We start from the raw sequence: 14236 nt of genomic DNA on the forward strand, positions 1-14236 counted from the left end.
TTCCAGCACAATGTGCCCAAGCAATATTGGTCTCAAGCTGTTCTCACTGCATCATACCTGATAAATCGGATGCCATCTAAGGTACTGGGTATGAAGACCCCTTTCTCTGTTTTGTGTCCCACTCTTCCAGAATTTCCTCTTCCCCCGCGGGTTTTTGGTTGTACATGCTTCATACATGTGAAAGATCCAAAGAAGACCAAGCTGGATCCTAAGGCTACAAAGGGAATATTTTTGGGGTACTCTCCTACGCAGAAGGGGTATAAGTGTTATGATCCTGTCTCCAAGAAAAAATATGTCACCAGGGATGTAGTCTTTTTTGAGTTTCAACCCTATTTCGAGTCTTCTCAGAATCCTCTTCAGGGGGAGAGTAGTGGGTTGGAAGAGGATTCTCATTCTCCCTTCTTTTTTGTTCCCATTTCAGCACCTTCCACTACTACTAGCTATAACATTCCGGGTCAACCTAGTGAGACTTCCACTGTGCCAGTTGCTTCTCCAGATTCGGCTGATACTTCTGAAGGTTCCAGTAAACAAGAGAAAGAGATACTTACATACAGTAGAAGGAAGAAGGCCCCTCAACCTCATGATTGCAACCAGTTGAACTCAGATCAATCTGTCTCTGCAATCCAAGGTAATTCTGATTCACTCAATTCAGATTTGGATCTTCCTATTGCTCTCCGTAAACCTGTTCGTTCTTGTACCACTCGGCATCCCATAGCCGATTATGTTTTTTACTCACACTTATCCCCTGCCTATCATTCCTTTGTGTCTGCTCTTTCCTCTGTATGTGTCCCTTCCAGGTATTCAGAGGCGGCATCTGATCCAAGGTGGAAAGAAGCCATGAATGAGGAGATGAAAGCCCTAATGAAAGCAAGGACATGGGAATTGGTGGACCTGCCAGAAGGGAAAGGCACTGTTGGGTGCAAGTGGGTATTCACAGTAAAGCACAGGGAAGATGGGTCAGTTGAGAGGTACAAGGCCAGACTCGTGGCAAAGGGGTTTACACAAAAGGAAGGAATTGACTACAAGGAAACCTTTGCCCCAGTAGCAAAGCTCAACACAATCAGGGTTCTACTGTCACTAGCAGCAAAATTCTCTTGGGAACTTCATCAGCTGGATGTGAAGAATGCCTTCCTAAATGGTGATCTTCATGAAGAGGTATTCATGGAACCCCCACCTGGATATGATGTTGGAAAGAAGGTATGTAAACTAAGGAAAGCATTATATGGTTTGAAGCAATCTCCCCGGGCATGGTTTGAGAGACTTTGTTTGGCCATGAAGAAAGTAGGGTACACTCAGAGCAGTGCAGATCATACATTGTTTACAAGGAGACAGGATGACAAACTTACAGCACTCATTGTGTATATGGATGATATGGTGATTACTGGAAATGATGTGAGAGAGATGAAGAGGCTGAAGGAGTTCTTAGCTTCAGAGTTTGAGATCAAAGACCTGGGAAATCTGAGATACTTTCTTGGAATTGAAGTTGCTAGATCAAGAGAAGGAATCTACATATGTCAAAGAAAGTATGTGCTAGATCTCCTAGAGGAAACAGGCATGATGGGGTGTAGGCCAGCAGACACTCCAATAGAACCAAGCCATGGATTACAAGAATCAATGGGTGAAGAATACTGTGATAAGGAAAGGTACCAAAAGTTGGTAGGAAAACTGATATACTTATCCCTTACTCGGCCAGACATTGCCTATGCAGTGCATGTTGTCAGTCAATTCATGCACTCACCAAAGACCCCTCATATGAGAGCAGTGGAAAGAATCCTCAGATACTTGAAGACTTGCCCAGGGAAAGGAATTTTATTCAGAAAAAACAACAGACTTGAAATTGAAGCCTACACTGATGCTGATTGGGTTGGGTCTGTTGGAGACAGAAAATCAACCTCAGGATACTGTACATTCTTGGGAGGAAACCTAGTCACATGGTGTAGTAAGAAGCAGAATGTTGTGGCTAGATCAAGTGCAGAAGCAGAATACCGGGCTATGGCACACGGGGTTGCTGAACTCTTATGGCTCAGGACTCTCCTTAATGAGCTTGGTATCAAGACAGAGGGTCCTCTCAAGCTGTATTGTGATAATAAAGCTGCTATCAACATTGCCAACAATCCTGTGCAGCATGACAGGACAAAACATATTGAAATTGATCGACACTTTGTCAGAGAGAGAATTATTTCAGGAGAACTCTGTGTGCCTTATACTCCATCAGAGATGCAGATTGCAGATGTATTAACTAAAGGGCTGGCATCAACGAAGTTCAGGGACATACTTGGCAAGCTAAACATGATTGATATCTATGCTTAGCTTGAGGGGGAGTGTTAGAATGTGAGAGTGATGTTCGGCTGATAAGAATTCTTATTAGGCCATTCTTATGTTTAACTTATCTTGTAACTGGGCTTATGTTAATGGGCCTAATCCTGTTTAATGATTTAAGTCATCTGGGTGTCCCATCACTAATCAGGGGCATCCCAGTAATTTCTTGTACCTTGTACTATATTCATATATAAATAAAGAACTGGTCGACTGGCTAGGACAGTTCGACACTTTCAGCATCTCTACTTCTTCTCCTCTTCTCTGCTACTTCAACTACAGTGGTTCAGCTTTCAACTGTCACTAATAACAATCTCACCTGTTACAGCATGATTATCCCATTTAGTGGGAGGGCCATGTAGGTCATAACAGAAATTCACTGTGTGTCATTCCCTACCACAATGAGTACACTTCCTTGTAGAGTTATTTTTTTCTCTGCCACGGCCTCCCCCTGAGTCACGGCCACCCCGACCAATCATGGAATTGCCACGGCCTCCTCTGGGAGCATGACCTCCCCCTCTTGTACTATGTCCACCTCCTCTAGATGTCACAAGTGCTGATCTATCAGACTGTGTGGGGTTCTCTGTTTGTCCCAAAGAAATTCTACGAAGTCTTGAGATTACTTCCTTAAGAATAATAGAGCCCCCAATATTTGAGCTCTAATTGGTTCATATTCCGACTTCAGACCCACTAAAAATCTTGTAACATCTAACTGCTCCCTTTGTTGTTACTGAACTTGAATATCTGGAGTAAGGGGATGATAGACATTGAGTTCATTCCTTATATTTTTCATGCAGGCATAGTACTCTTCTAGTGTTTTGGTTCCTTGTTGTAAATCAAAGTACTCCTGATAAAGCTGATATATTCTTGTTGTGTTATCTTGTCCAGAATACAGCTTCTTAGCATGCTCCCATATATCCTTAGCCGTATCAAGGAACATGAAATTGGCACTAATTTTGGGTTCCATACTATTCCACAGCCAAGTCATGATTTGAGCATCTTGTTCCCAATCATCAAACCCTGGAGAGTCAACCGGTGGCTTCTCATCTCTTACATGCTTACTTTCTTCTTTGCCTTGAGAAAAACTTCCATTGATTTAGCCCATGGAACATAGTTCTCCCCATTCAGCTTAATTGAGGTCATTTGTACCCCTAGGTAGTCGGGGGAAATTACTACAGTAGGTTTTGTAATCATTGTAGCCATCTCTTATTGTTGCCATTGTACTCTTTCACAGTTGCCTCTAACTTTACTTCTCAACTACAAGCTGATTGATGTTGTTCACAGTATGATATTACAGCACCTATTGCAGCCCCTAAACACAACAGTGGAAGCACACACTTGTTCTTATTCACACTACTGCTGACTTCTCACACCTACTTCCCACATAAACATCAATTTACCACTCACTAATCACAAGTAGGCTCTCTTACAACCACTCAAAACAAATTGTGCATCACAAGCACCACAACACAGTCAAATCTGCTGCACCCAGTTCAGACTTGTTTAACACACTTAAGAGGGCATTACACAACCACAAGGAGTTTGGCAAGGTCACTGCATTCCACCTTACACCACTCGGCCACTTACAGCAGCCCTAACACCACTTAACAACTTACAACAGCCCTACACCATTCAACAACTTATAGGCTTACAGCAGCCCTACACCATTCGGCTACTGCACACACAGCCCTTCCTAGGGCAACAACAATGAACCTAGTTCTCTAGGTTCTAATCAATACTAACAGCTTCTTGTAGGGTTTCTACCCAGAAATATAAGTAACACTAGAAGAAGAGAGAACCGACATTCCTTTGAGAATATCAATCAACCATTCACTGCTGAAGTCACTTTCCTTGTTGAAGAAGGTTATGTGCAGCAGAGAGAGACAAGCTGTAATGTTTCTGACCTAGGGCGAACCAGTTCTCTCCATTGACTGATCAGAAACGAAGGAGAAGAGTCACGAACAATGCTGAGGTGCTTTACCAATTGAAGTAGGTCAGGAGGATGGCTCTGATACCATGTTTCGACTGCTGCTACAGTAGTCCGAAGAAGAAGAAGAAGAAGAAGAGAAGAAGAAGGGTCTATCGAAAATCTGATGGTTAACCCATCCAGTCAACCCCCTTAATCTATATTAGATTCTAATAATGTTTACAAAGACAAAAATGCCCTTACTTAAGTGTGGGGCAGAGTAACTCTAATAACACTGCCACATAAGCAAGTTACTTAACAAACAGAAGAAGACTAAACTACCCCTATTCGACACATCTTAACAGATCCATTTAGTGAACGGATGCAAACAATCAAAATAAGGTTTTACTAGGAGGCTATATTTTCTATTTCAAGCAAAGAACTGCTCTTCAATCACCCAAAACTAGGGTTTTATAGGACCCAACAGGATGAGAGAAGGGAAAGAAGTTCAACTGCTCCTACTAGAGGTTTTAGAACTCTATCCAACACAAACTTCCCTTAATAAAAATCAAAGAGCTCCCCTTTGATCCCCAAACACCAGCTTCAAAGTGTCTCTAAGATTTGTAACAAGATTTCTTTAGTTATCTAGGGTTTTCAAGAAAAAACTCCAAGAACTTGCCTTGGGCTTCAACTAAGGATGAAAGTCTCCACAAAACCTCTCCAAAAACCCTCCTAACCAGGTTACATAAGCTGCTAATTGATCAGCTGATCAGTTCTCCATACACACTGCGTATGGGCTAAGAAAGGAGAAAGATGTTGAAGGTGAGAACCCGCTCTGATACCAAGTTGTGAAAAACACCAGCAATAATCTAAAATAAATAATAGAAAAACCGAAGAGAAGAAGAAGATGGGAGAAAGAAAAGTAAAGGAGGAAGAAGATGGAAGAAAGGGAAGAAGAAGAGAGAGTTCTAAACCTCTCTTCAGCCTTCAATGATCTCTTTTATTCTTTTGTTGTAAAAAATAAAGACAATTACATGAGTGCCCTTAGTAGGGTGTCCATCACTGAAGACAACAATAAAAGAATAAAAAGGCCCATAACTAAGGCCCATTACCTACTAACACAAGTCATAAACATAATTTAAAGAAAAATAAAGAAATTAAGGCCCATTTAGCCTATTCTCACTACAAACTTTACCCGAGACAAGACAATACTACAAGAGTATATTAGCTCTATCAAGAGTGCTTTAGTTTGCAGTAGGGAAATCAAACACTTGAAGAGTATTATGCCTATATGAGAAATTTCATGAATGAGCTCTGTTAGAATTATTAGAAATAGTTAATAGAGGCAGTATTGTCTTTTTCATGTTAATCTTTCTTTCTTATATCTGCTGGAACTTTCCTAAGGGTATTGTAGTCATTTCAGCCTTAGTAGAATGCTAATACAACCTGGGTTGACAGTAAGGAGAAGTGAACAGATTTCTCCTTTCTAGTCTTCCCTTTTTTTCTTCTATCCTTTTCTTCACCTTTTCTAATTTTATTAAAGTTGGAACGTGGTATTAGAGCCTTGAGGTCAACTGTACTGTTCGCGGCATTGTTCGCGTCTCAACTTTTTGTGCCCTAGGGATAGAGAATATTCTCTATTCTTTGTTGGAAAGGAAAAGGACTTAAGAGGACTGATCACCCACTTAGGAAAGAGGATTTAATGCCTCAAATTGTAGTGTTATGTGAGTTGGTGGTGTTTTTTTAAAAGCCCTCTATTCGGCAGTTCAAAGAGGGCAGCTTTGTAATGTTTCGAGTTGTGAGGTAGGTGCTCCTCAATGTGTGGTGATTTTGTAGTGATTTGTGTTGTGGTGACACCTTGTGGTAAGTATGCAATCTTTCCCAAGTGTTTCTAAAGTAGAGGGATGATGATTCTTGGTGTTTTTCGTAAAGAAAAAGGTGTGCTACAATAGCATACCAGCTGTTTGACAGTTTACCTAGGTGACAAATCAGTGATCTCCTCTCACTCATGGCTTCACCAAATGGTAGCACTAAACCTACAGTAGTTGTGCAATCAAATTCCATGACTTCTCAGTTAACTATGGTGAAACTCAATGGTATTATATCCCATGGGCCAAGTCGATTGAGGTATCTCTCATTGCAAGAGGTAAGTTGAAGTACATTAAGGAGGGTCCATTGAAAAGTGAAACAAAAGGGTACAATGAATGGGTACAAGGGAATGCCCGAATTATTACATCACTTTGGAATAGTATGAAGAATCACATTAGTGTAAACCTTATGTTTCTAAACACGACCAAGGAGATTTAGGACCATACCAACTAATTGTACTCTGGACAAGACAATGTCACAAGAATTTACTAGTTGTACTGAGACTATTTTTCTCTTCAACAAGGGGATAAAAGTGTTGAAGAATACTATGCTTCTCTAAAAAGCTTAAGGAATGAGCTCAATGGTTATCAACCCCTATCTACTAATTTGAAGACTCAACAAGAACAATGAGAACATCTAGATGTAGCAAGATTTTTATTTGGGTTGAGGTCTGAATTTGAATCAATGCGGGCCCAAATCTTAGGAAGTAGTAATCTTTCATCATTGTTTGAGGTTTTCTCTCGCATAAGGAGAGCCTCAAATCCACATAATGATCATCCCCCACCTTTAGAGAGATCAGCCATGGTGGTTTCTAGAGGAGGTTTTCCTAGTAGACATATGCATGGTAGAGGTGGAGGAAACGTGAGGGTTTTTGGCTCTGGGCCCAGAGGTGCACGAGGTGGTAGAGAGTTGGTGGTGCAAGGGGTGGTGGTGGTCGTAGTGGTAGTAGCTGTGGTTCAGCCTGTGAGTGCTCACATTGTGGACGAGAATGTCACACAATCAACTTTTGTTATGATCTTCATGGTCCTCCATCTTCCTGGGCTAACCAAGCAATGGTGGAAGGTGATTTTGAGAGTCTTAGTGTGACTGAAAATGCTCATACTTCCAATGTTGGTAAGGATAAAGACAATCTCTATCTCACATGAGGAGTATGAAAATCTTCGCCAGTCTGCCTTTTCTAGTTCTGCCACTGCTATACTTGTGAAGTCAGGTACTGTTTGTCTTGCTTCTAGTTCTTCACCTTCACCTTGGGTAATTGATTATGGAGCTTCAGACCACATGACTGGCTCCTCAGATATGTTTGTATCCTTGTCACCACCTTCTACCTCTCAAACCATTACCTTGATTGATGGTTTTTCTTCTTTTATTACTAGTACTGGTAATGTGTTTCTTGGTTCTGACCTTAGTTTACGCTCAATTTTTTTTGTTCCTAAGTTTCCCTTTAGTCTCTTGTCTGTAAGCAAGCTTACTCGAACCCGTCATTGTTTAGTAACATTTTATCCTTCAAATTGTGCCTTTTAGGATCTCAAGATGGGGAAGACGATTGATGGCGGTCATGAAGTTGGAGGACTGTACTACTTGGATGACCATGGTCCTTAGAAGGCTCTTCATTCCCCTCTTACACCACATCAGTGGTATTGTCGTCTTGATCATCCTTCTCTACTTGTTTTGAAAAAGCAAGTCCCAACCTTGGAGTCTGTAACTTAGCTAAATTGTGAGTCATGTCAGTTGAGTAAACATCATATAGTGTCTTTTGTTCCCAAGGACGATAAGAAAGTTCTGAGTCCTTTTGCTTTAGTCCACTCAGATGTTTGGGGTCCTAGTCGTGTATCATCTTATAATGGATTTAGATATTTTGTAACATTTATTGTTGACTATTCAAGAATGACATGGATTTACTTAATGGAGGATCGTTTAGAATTGTTCTCTATTTTTCTATCTTTTCATGCTGAGATAAGGAATTGGTTTGGTGTATGAATTAAAGTGTTTCGTTCAGATAATGCCAAGGAATACTTTCATAATACTTTTCAGTTTTATTTTGACTCTCATGGTATTATACATCAGTCCTCATGTTTACACACTAAGCAAAATGATGTGGCTGAGAGAAAAAATCGCCATGTGATTGAAACTATTCGGGCCTTGTTGATTCAAATGTCAGTTCCTATAATCCATTGGAGTGATGCAGTTCTCACATCTTGTTTTCTCATAAACCATATGCCTTCTTCAGTCCTATATGGCGAGTCACCTTTCTTTATCTTGTTTCCTTCCACCTCGCCTTTCTCTCTTCCTCATGTGCTTGGTTACGTTTGTTTTGTTCACCAATTGGGTCTAGGCCATGATAAACTTGACTCCAGAGCTATTGGATGTGTTTTTCTTGGTTACTCTCGTACTCAAAAATGTTACAAATGCTATGATCCTGTTTTACAGAAAGCTTTTGTTGCTCCGGGTGTTACCTTCTTTGAGAGTTTACCCTATTTCTCTGGATTTGAACCTTCTCCTTTTATTCCTCTTCCCCCTAAATCTGGTGATATCTTTATTCCCTTGCCTACTATGGAGAAGCCTATTCGACCATTTATTCACAGAGTATACTCTAGACGTGATATACAATTAGAATTGTCGCCAACAGTTGATCCAGCTCCAGCTTCTGACATGTCACTAGAGTCTTTGCCATTGAAAGATCCACCATCCTCGGATCTTGATCTTCTTATTGCCCTTCCTAAAGGTAAGCATACTTGCATAGATCACCCTCTTTCTGTCTCCTTTGCTCATTTGTCTCCTTCACATCAACATTTCATTTCCCCTCTATCCTCTGTTTCTCTAATGTGTTATCTACAAGAAGCCTTCTCATCTCCTAACTAGAAGAAGGCGATGGATGAAGAATTTCATGCTCTTCAGTCCAATAATACTTGGGATCTCACTTCCTTACCACCTGAGAAGCAAGCTATTGGTTGTTGATGGGTATATACAGTTAAACACCGTCAAGATGGCATCATTGAGTGGTTCAAAGCTCAACTTGTTGCAAAGGGGCATACTCAGATCTATGGTGTGGACTATTCAGAAACTCTCTCCTGTGGCTAAAATAGGTTTTGTACGAGTGCTCATTTCTTTAGCTACCCACTTTGGTTGGCCCCTATTTCAGCTTAATGTCAAAACGTATTTCTCCATGGTGATCTTCAAGAGGAGGTATATATGGAGCAACCTCCTGGGTATATTGCTCAGGGGGAGTTAGAAAAGGTGTGTCAATTAAAGAAGGCTATCTATGGGCTGAAGCAATCATCGCGGGCATGGTTTGATCATTTCAGTAGTGTGGTGTAAGATTTTGGCTTGAAACAATGCAGTGTTGATCACTCTGTGCTTAGTAGAAACTTTTCATCTGGGAAGATCATTCTAGCAGTGTATGTTGATGATATTGTTCTCATTGGCAATAATACACATGGGATTGATGAATTGAAATAGTTCCTATAGCAACACTTTCAAATTAATAGAAACCTTGAAGTACTTTCTTGGAATTGAGGTAGATTGAATGAAGTGGGGAATCTCTCTGTCCCAAAGAAAGTATGTTTTAGATATATTGGATGAAACTGGGTTGTTAGGATCCATGCTAGTTGAAACTCCCATGAATCCCAATGTGAAGATGACTGATAGTCAAGGGGAGCCATTAGAAGACCCTACAAGGTATGGAGACTAGTAGGCAAGTTAGTTTATCTTACCATCACTACGCCTGACATCTCCTTTAGTGTAGGAGTCCTCAGTCAGTTCATGCAGAATCCAACAACTACTCATTGGGATGGTGTTATGAGGGTGCTAAAGTATCTAAAGGGTGCTCCTGGTCGAGGGCTTTTGTATAAGAAAGGAGATGTCTTTGATAGGGTACTCAGATGCAGATTGTGCAGGGTCTCCGATGGACAGGAAGTCTACAATAGGTTATTGTACTTTCTTGTGCGGAAATTTTGTTACTTGAAAGAACAAGAAGCATAACATAGTTGCTAGGAGTAGTGCTGAACCTGAATTCAGGGCAATGGCCCATACTACCCGTGAGTCAGTCTGGTTTAAGCATCTTCTTCTGGAGATGAATATCACAATCAATCAACCCATTAAATTGTTTTGTGACAATCAAGCTGCAACATATATTGCCTCTAATCCAGTGTTTCATAAAAGGACTAAGTACATTGAAGTTGATTGCCATTTCGTGAGAGAGAAAGTGACAAGTGGAGAGGTTGTTACTCCCTATGTTTAATCTGAAGACCAAGTAGCTGATATTTTTACTAAAAGTGTGGGTTGCACAAGGATGGACTATATTTGTAACAAGCTAGAACTTTATGATATATATGCTCCAGCTCGAGGGAGAGTGTTCGAATTTTCAGAAATAGTTAATAGGGGCAATATTGTCTTTTTCATGTTATTCTTTCTCTCTTATATTTGTTGTAACATTCCTAAGGCTATTATAGTCATTTCAGCCTTAATAGAATGCTAATACAACCTGGGTTGACAGTAAGGAGAAGTGAACAAATTTCTCCTTTCTAGTCTTCCCTCTTTTCTTCTCTTTCCCTTCCCTTTCTCTTCCTATCTTCTTCTCTTTCTTTCTTCTATCCTTTTCTTCACCTTTTCTTACTTTATTAAAGTTGGAACAAGCTCAATGTTTATCATCTCTTAACTTTAGATGTCAAAATTCAGCAACAAAGGGAGCAACTTGATGTAACCAGGTTCTTGGTGGGGATGAAGTCAGAGTATGAACCAATCAGAGCACAGATATTGGGTGGATCTACCCTTCCTACTCTTGAGGAAGTGTTTGCTTGTCTCTTTAGGATCTCTCTAGGACCTACAGAGAGTACCACAACTTTGATAGATTAGTGTTTGTTGTATCAAGAGGAGGTCGTGGTAGCCCCATGTTTGGTCGTGGTAGTAGAAGTCCTGGAGGTTGTGACTTAGGGGGAGACCATTGTAGAGGAAGAGATAGCACTACTAGAAAGTGTATGCATTATGGAATGGATGGACATAGTTAATTTCTATTATGATCTACATAGCCCACTCAAGCTACTTGTTCCTTCATCGAGTCATCTTTTTTCTTTGTAGTGTGAGTCATGTTAGTATAGGAACCCCCATCGGGTTTCCTTTAATAGGGTTGATAGTTGTATGTTGAGTCATTTTGCTTTAGTCCATTCAGATGTTTGGGGTCCAATTAGAATTGAGTCCTATAATGGTTACAAGTATTTTGTCATTTTTGTTAATGATTGTTCAAGGATGACATCGATTTATTTAATGAAGAAAAGGAGTTAATTATTGATTCTTTATTTTCCAAAAATTTCTTGCTGAAATACATATGCAATTTGGTGTTCCAATAAAAGTTCTTCATTCAGATAATGGTAGAGAATACTTTCTTACTTCATTTCAACACTATTTGGAGCAACATGCCATCATTCATCAGAGTTCTTGGGTATCCATCTCCCAACAAAATGGGGTCGTTGAAAGGAAGAACTGTCATTTACTTGAGACAGTTCGGTCCCTTCTTCATCATATGAATGTTCCTAAATGGTTTTGGAGTGACAGTGCTTATGGCTTGTTTTCTCGTTAATTGAATGCCGTTATTCATCCTTAGTGGTCGTTCTCCCTTTTCTATTTTGTTCCCCACTTTGTTTCCATATCCTTTGACTCCCAAGTTCTTTGGGTATGTGTGCTTTGTTCATAATCTAGGTCCTAGCTTAGATAAGTTCAATGCACGTTCTACTAAGTGTATCTTTTATTCTAAGACCCTGAAAGGGTACAAGTGCTATAATCCTATCACTCGGAAGTCATTTGTTTGTTCGGATGTCACATTTTTAGTGCCATTCTTCTCGGGTCTTGATGTGTCTCCCTTGTCTCCAGTGATCCCCCTTCCTCTTCCAAATAATGATCCCATTCCGGCTGTCCTTGTTATACTAAGCCTTCACCTCCTCTAGTGCAGAATCATACTGAATGACCACCTTCTGAACTTGATCGAAGGTGAATCCTGTGCCATTCTTCTCGTGCAAATGTATACTAATTGACAAACACCAACACCTCCTCCATCTTCTACTTCATCAGTGGATCTCGTAGTTGCTCCTTCCCCAATGTTGCCTCCTCCTTTTGAACTTGATCTTCCCATTACATCGTGGAAAGGTAAACATAGTTGTACTTCGAATCATGTTGCTGTCCCTCATCTTTCCACTTTGCATCACCAGTTTGTTTTTCTATTGTCATTTATATCTATACCTAAGGATGTCGAGGAAGCTCTTATCTCATCAAAGTGGCGTCAAGCTATGGAAGAGGAACTCTCTGCTCTTAAACAACCACATGTGGGAGTGCACCAATCTTCCTGTAGGTAAGACTATCTAGGTTTCCGGGTAATCAGTTCGACTATCTGGGTCGAACGGTTCAAGTAGAAAGAAAGAAAGAAAAGAGACAACGTTCACCAGAGTGATGACGATGGTGACAGTGATGGCGATAGCTCTCTCTTTCTCTAATCTTAGATTTGAGAGATTTGAGTTCTCATTTCTCTTATCTTAGATTTAGCCTCTCTTTTTCTATCTAATCTCTCTCTCTCTCTCTCTCACAGATCTCAATCATCTCAGATCTGAGATCTTCTCTCAGTTCCTCCCCCATCTCTTAATCTCCTTTTTAAACCACAAACCACTGCCCGAGTCGAATGGTTTAGAAGTTTGACTGTTCGGGTCAGTGGTTCTCTGACCAATTCAACGTTTTTTTTTTTTCAAAAAAGCAGCCTAATCTAAAAATGGACCTAGGAACACAACCAGTTCCCAGGTCAAATGGCCCAACTGTCTGGTTGAGTTTGGTTTTTAAAACAGTGATCTCATTAGCAGTTATGTATGATTGGCCATAGTTTTAGCTTGAAATTAAAAATTCCTTCCTCCATGGTGATCTTCTTGAGGACGTTTACATGGAGAAACCACTAGGGTTTGTTGCTCAGGGGGAGGATGATAAGGTGTGTAAAAGCTCAAGAAGGCAATTTATGGGCGGAAGCAATTTCCTTGTGCTTGGTTTGGCAAGTTCAGTGAAGTAGTGTAAGAGTTTGAAATGAGACAAATGTCAAGTTGACCACTCAGTGTTCAGCTATGATTTTGAAGCCGGGAAGATTTTACTAAAGGTCTTTCTACAATATCACTTCCAGACAAGGGATCTTGGGAAGTTGAAATATTTCTTGGGTATAGAAATTGCCAGGTCAAAACAAGGCATAAATTTGTGCTAAAGGAAATATGTCCTTGATCTATTGGAAGAAACATGACTGTTAGGTGTAAGACTAGCTAAAAAACCAATGTAACCAAATGTTAAGTTCAATAGTGATGCAAGTAAAATGTTTGATGATCCTAGAAGACATAGATGGTTAGTGGGAAAGCTAAATTACTTAATTATTACTAGACCAGATATCTCCTTTGTTGTTAATGTAGTAAGCCAATTTATGCAAAACCCCTGATTCCTTCCCTGGGATGCAATTCTTAGAATTGTGCGATATTTGAAGGGAGCTCCAAATCGCGTACAAGCTAGGAGGAAGTCTTGAAATAATTGGCTATACGAATGCAGATTGGGCAGGCTTGGTGTCTGATAGAATGTCCACTATAGGTTATTGCACCTTTCTTGGAAGAAATCATGTGGCATGGAAGAGTAAGAAACAAACTATTGTTGCAAGAAGTAGTTCTGAAGCTGAATACAAAGCCATGAATCACGCTACATGTGAGTTAGTGGTTAAAAAATCTTGTGTAGGAAGTTGGATTCTCAATGAACAAACCTATAAAATTGTACTGTGACAATGAAGCTGCCTCCAAATCTCATCTAATCCAGTCTTTCATGAGAGGACAAAACACATGGAGGTTGATTGCCATTTTGTAACAGAGAAAGTCCTTACTGGAGTGATAAGCATAGAGCATGTGAGTTTCAGGTGATCAGTGGGCAAACTTGTTTGCAAAAGGGTTTAGTTTAGGAAGAGTGAATTATATTTGTAACAAGCTAGGACTATATGACATATAATCTCCAACTTGAGGAGTGTTAGAGTCGACTGAGTAAGGGTAGTTCTGTATTTTCATCATATATTCAATTGTGTTTTGTCAGTTTTGTTCTATTTTAAGTTACATCTCCCATACTCAATGGTGCATGGAATAGAATCTTGTTTAGAAA

At 40.2% G+C, this 14236-nt stretch overlaps 1 protein-coding gene across 10 annotated transcripts in view; it reads right to left on the reverse strand.

Annotated features, from left to right (window-relative positions):
- Positions 1-14236, reverse strand: part of LOC104586388 (acyl-CoA hydrolase 2) — a 133580-nt gene that overhangs the window by 24077 nt on the left and 95267 nt on the right. The gene's annotated exons all lie outside the window — the stretch shown is intronic.

The sequence above is a fragment of the Nelumbo nucifera genome, chromosome 6 (genome assembly GCF_055504915.1).
Source record: "Nelumbo nucifera cultivar China Antique chromosome 6, China Antique-T2T, whole genome shotgun sequence".
In the NCBI taxonomy this organism is placed as follows: Eukaryota; Viridiplantae; Streptophyta; class Magnoliopsida; order Proteales; family Nelumbonaceae; genus Nelumbo; species Nelumbo nucifera.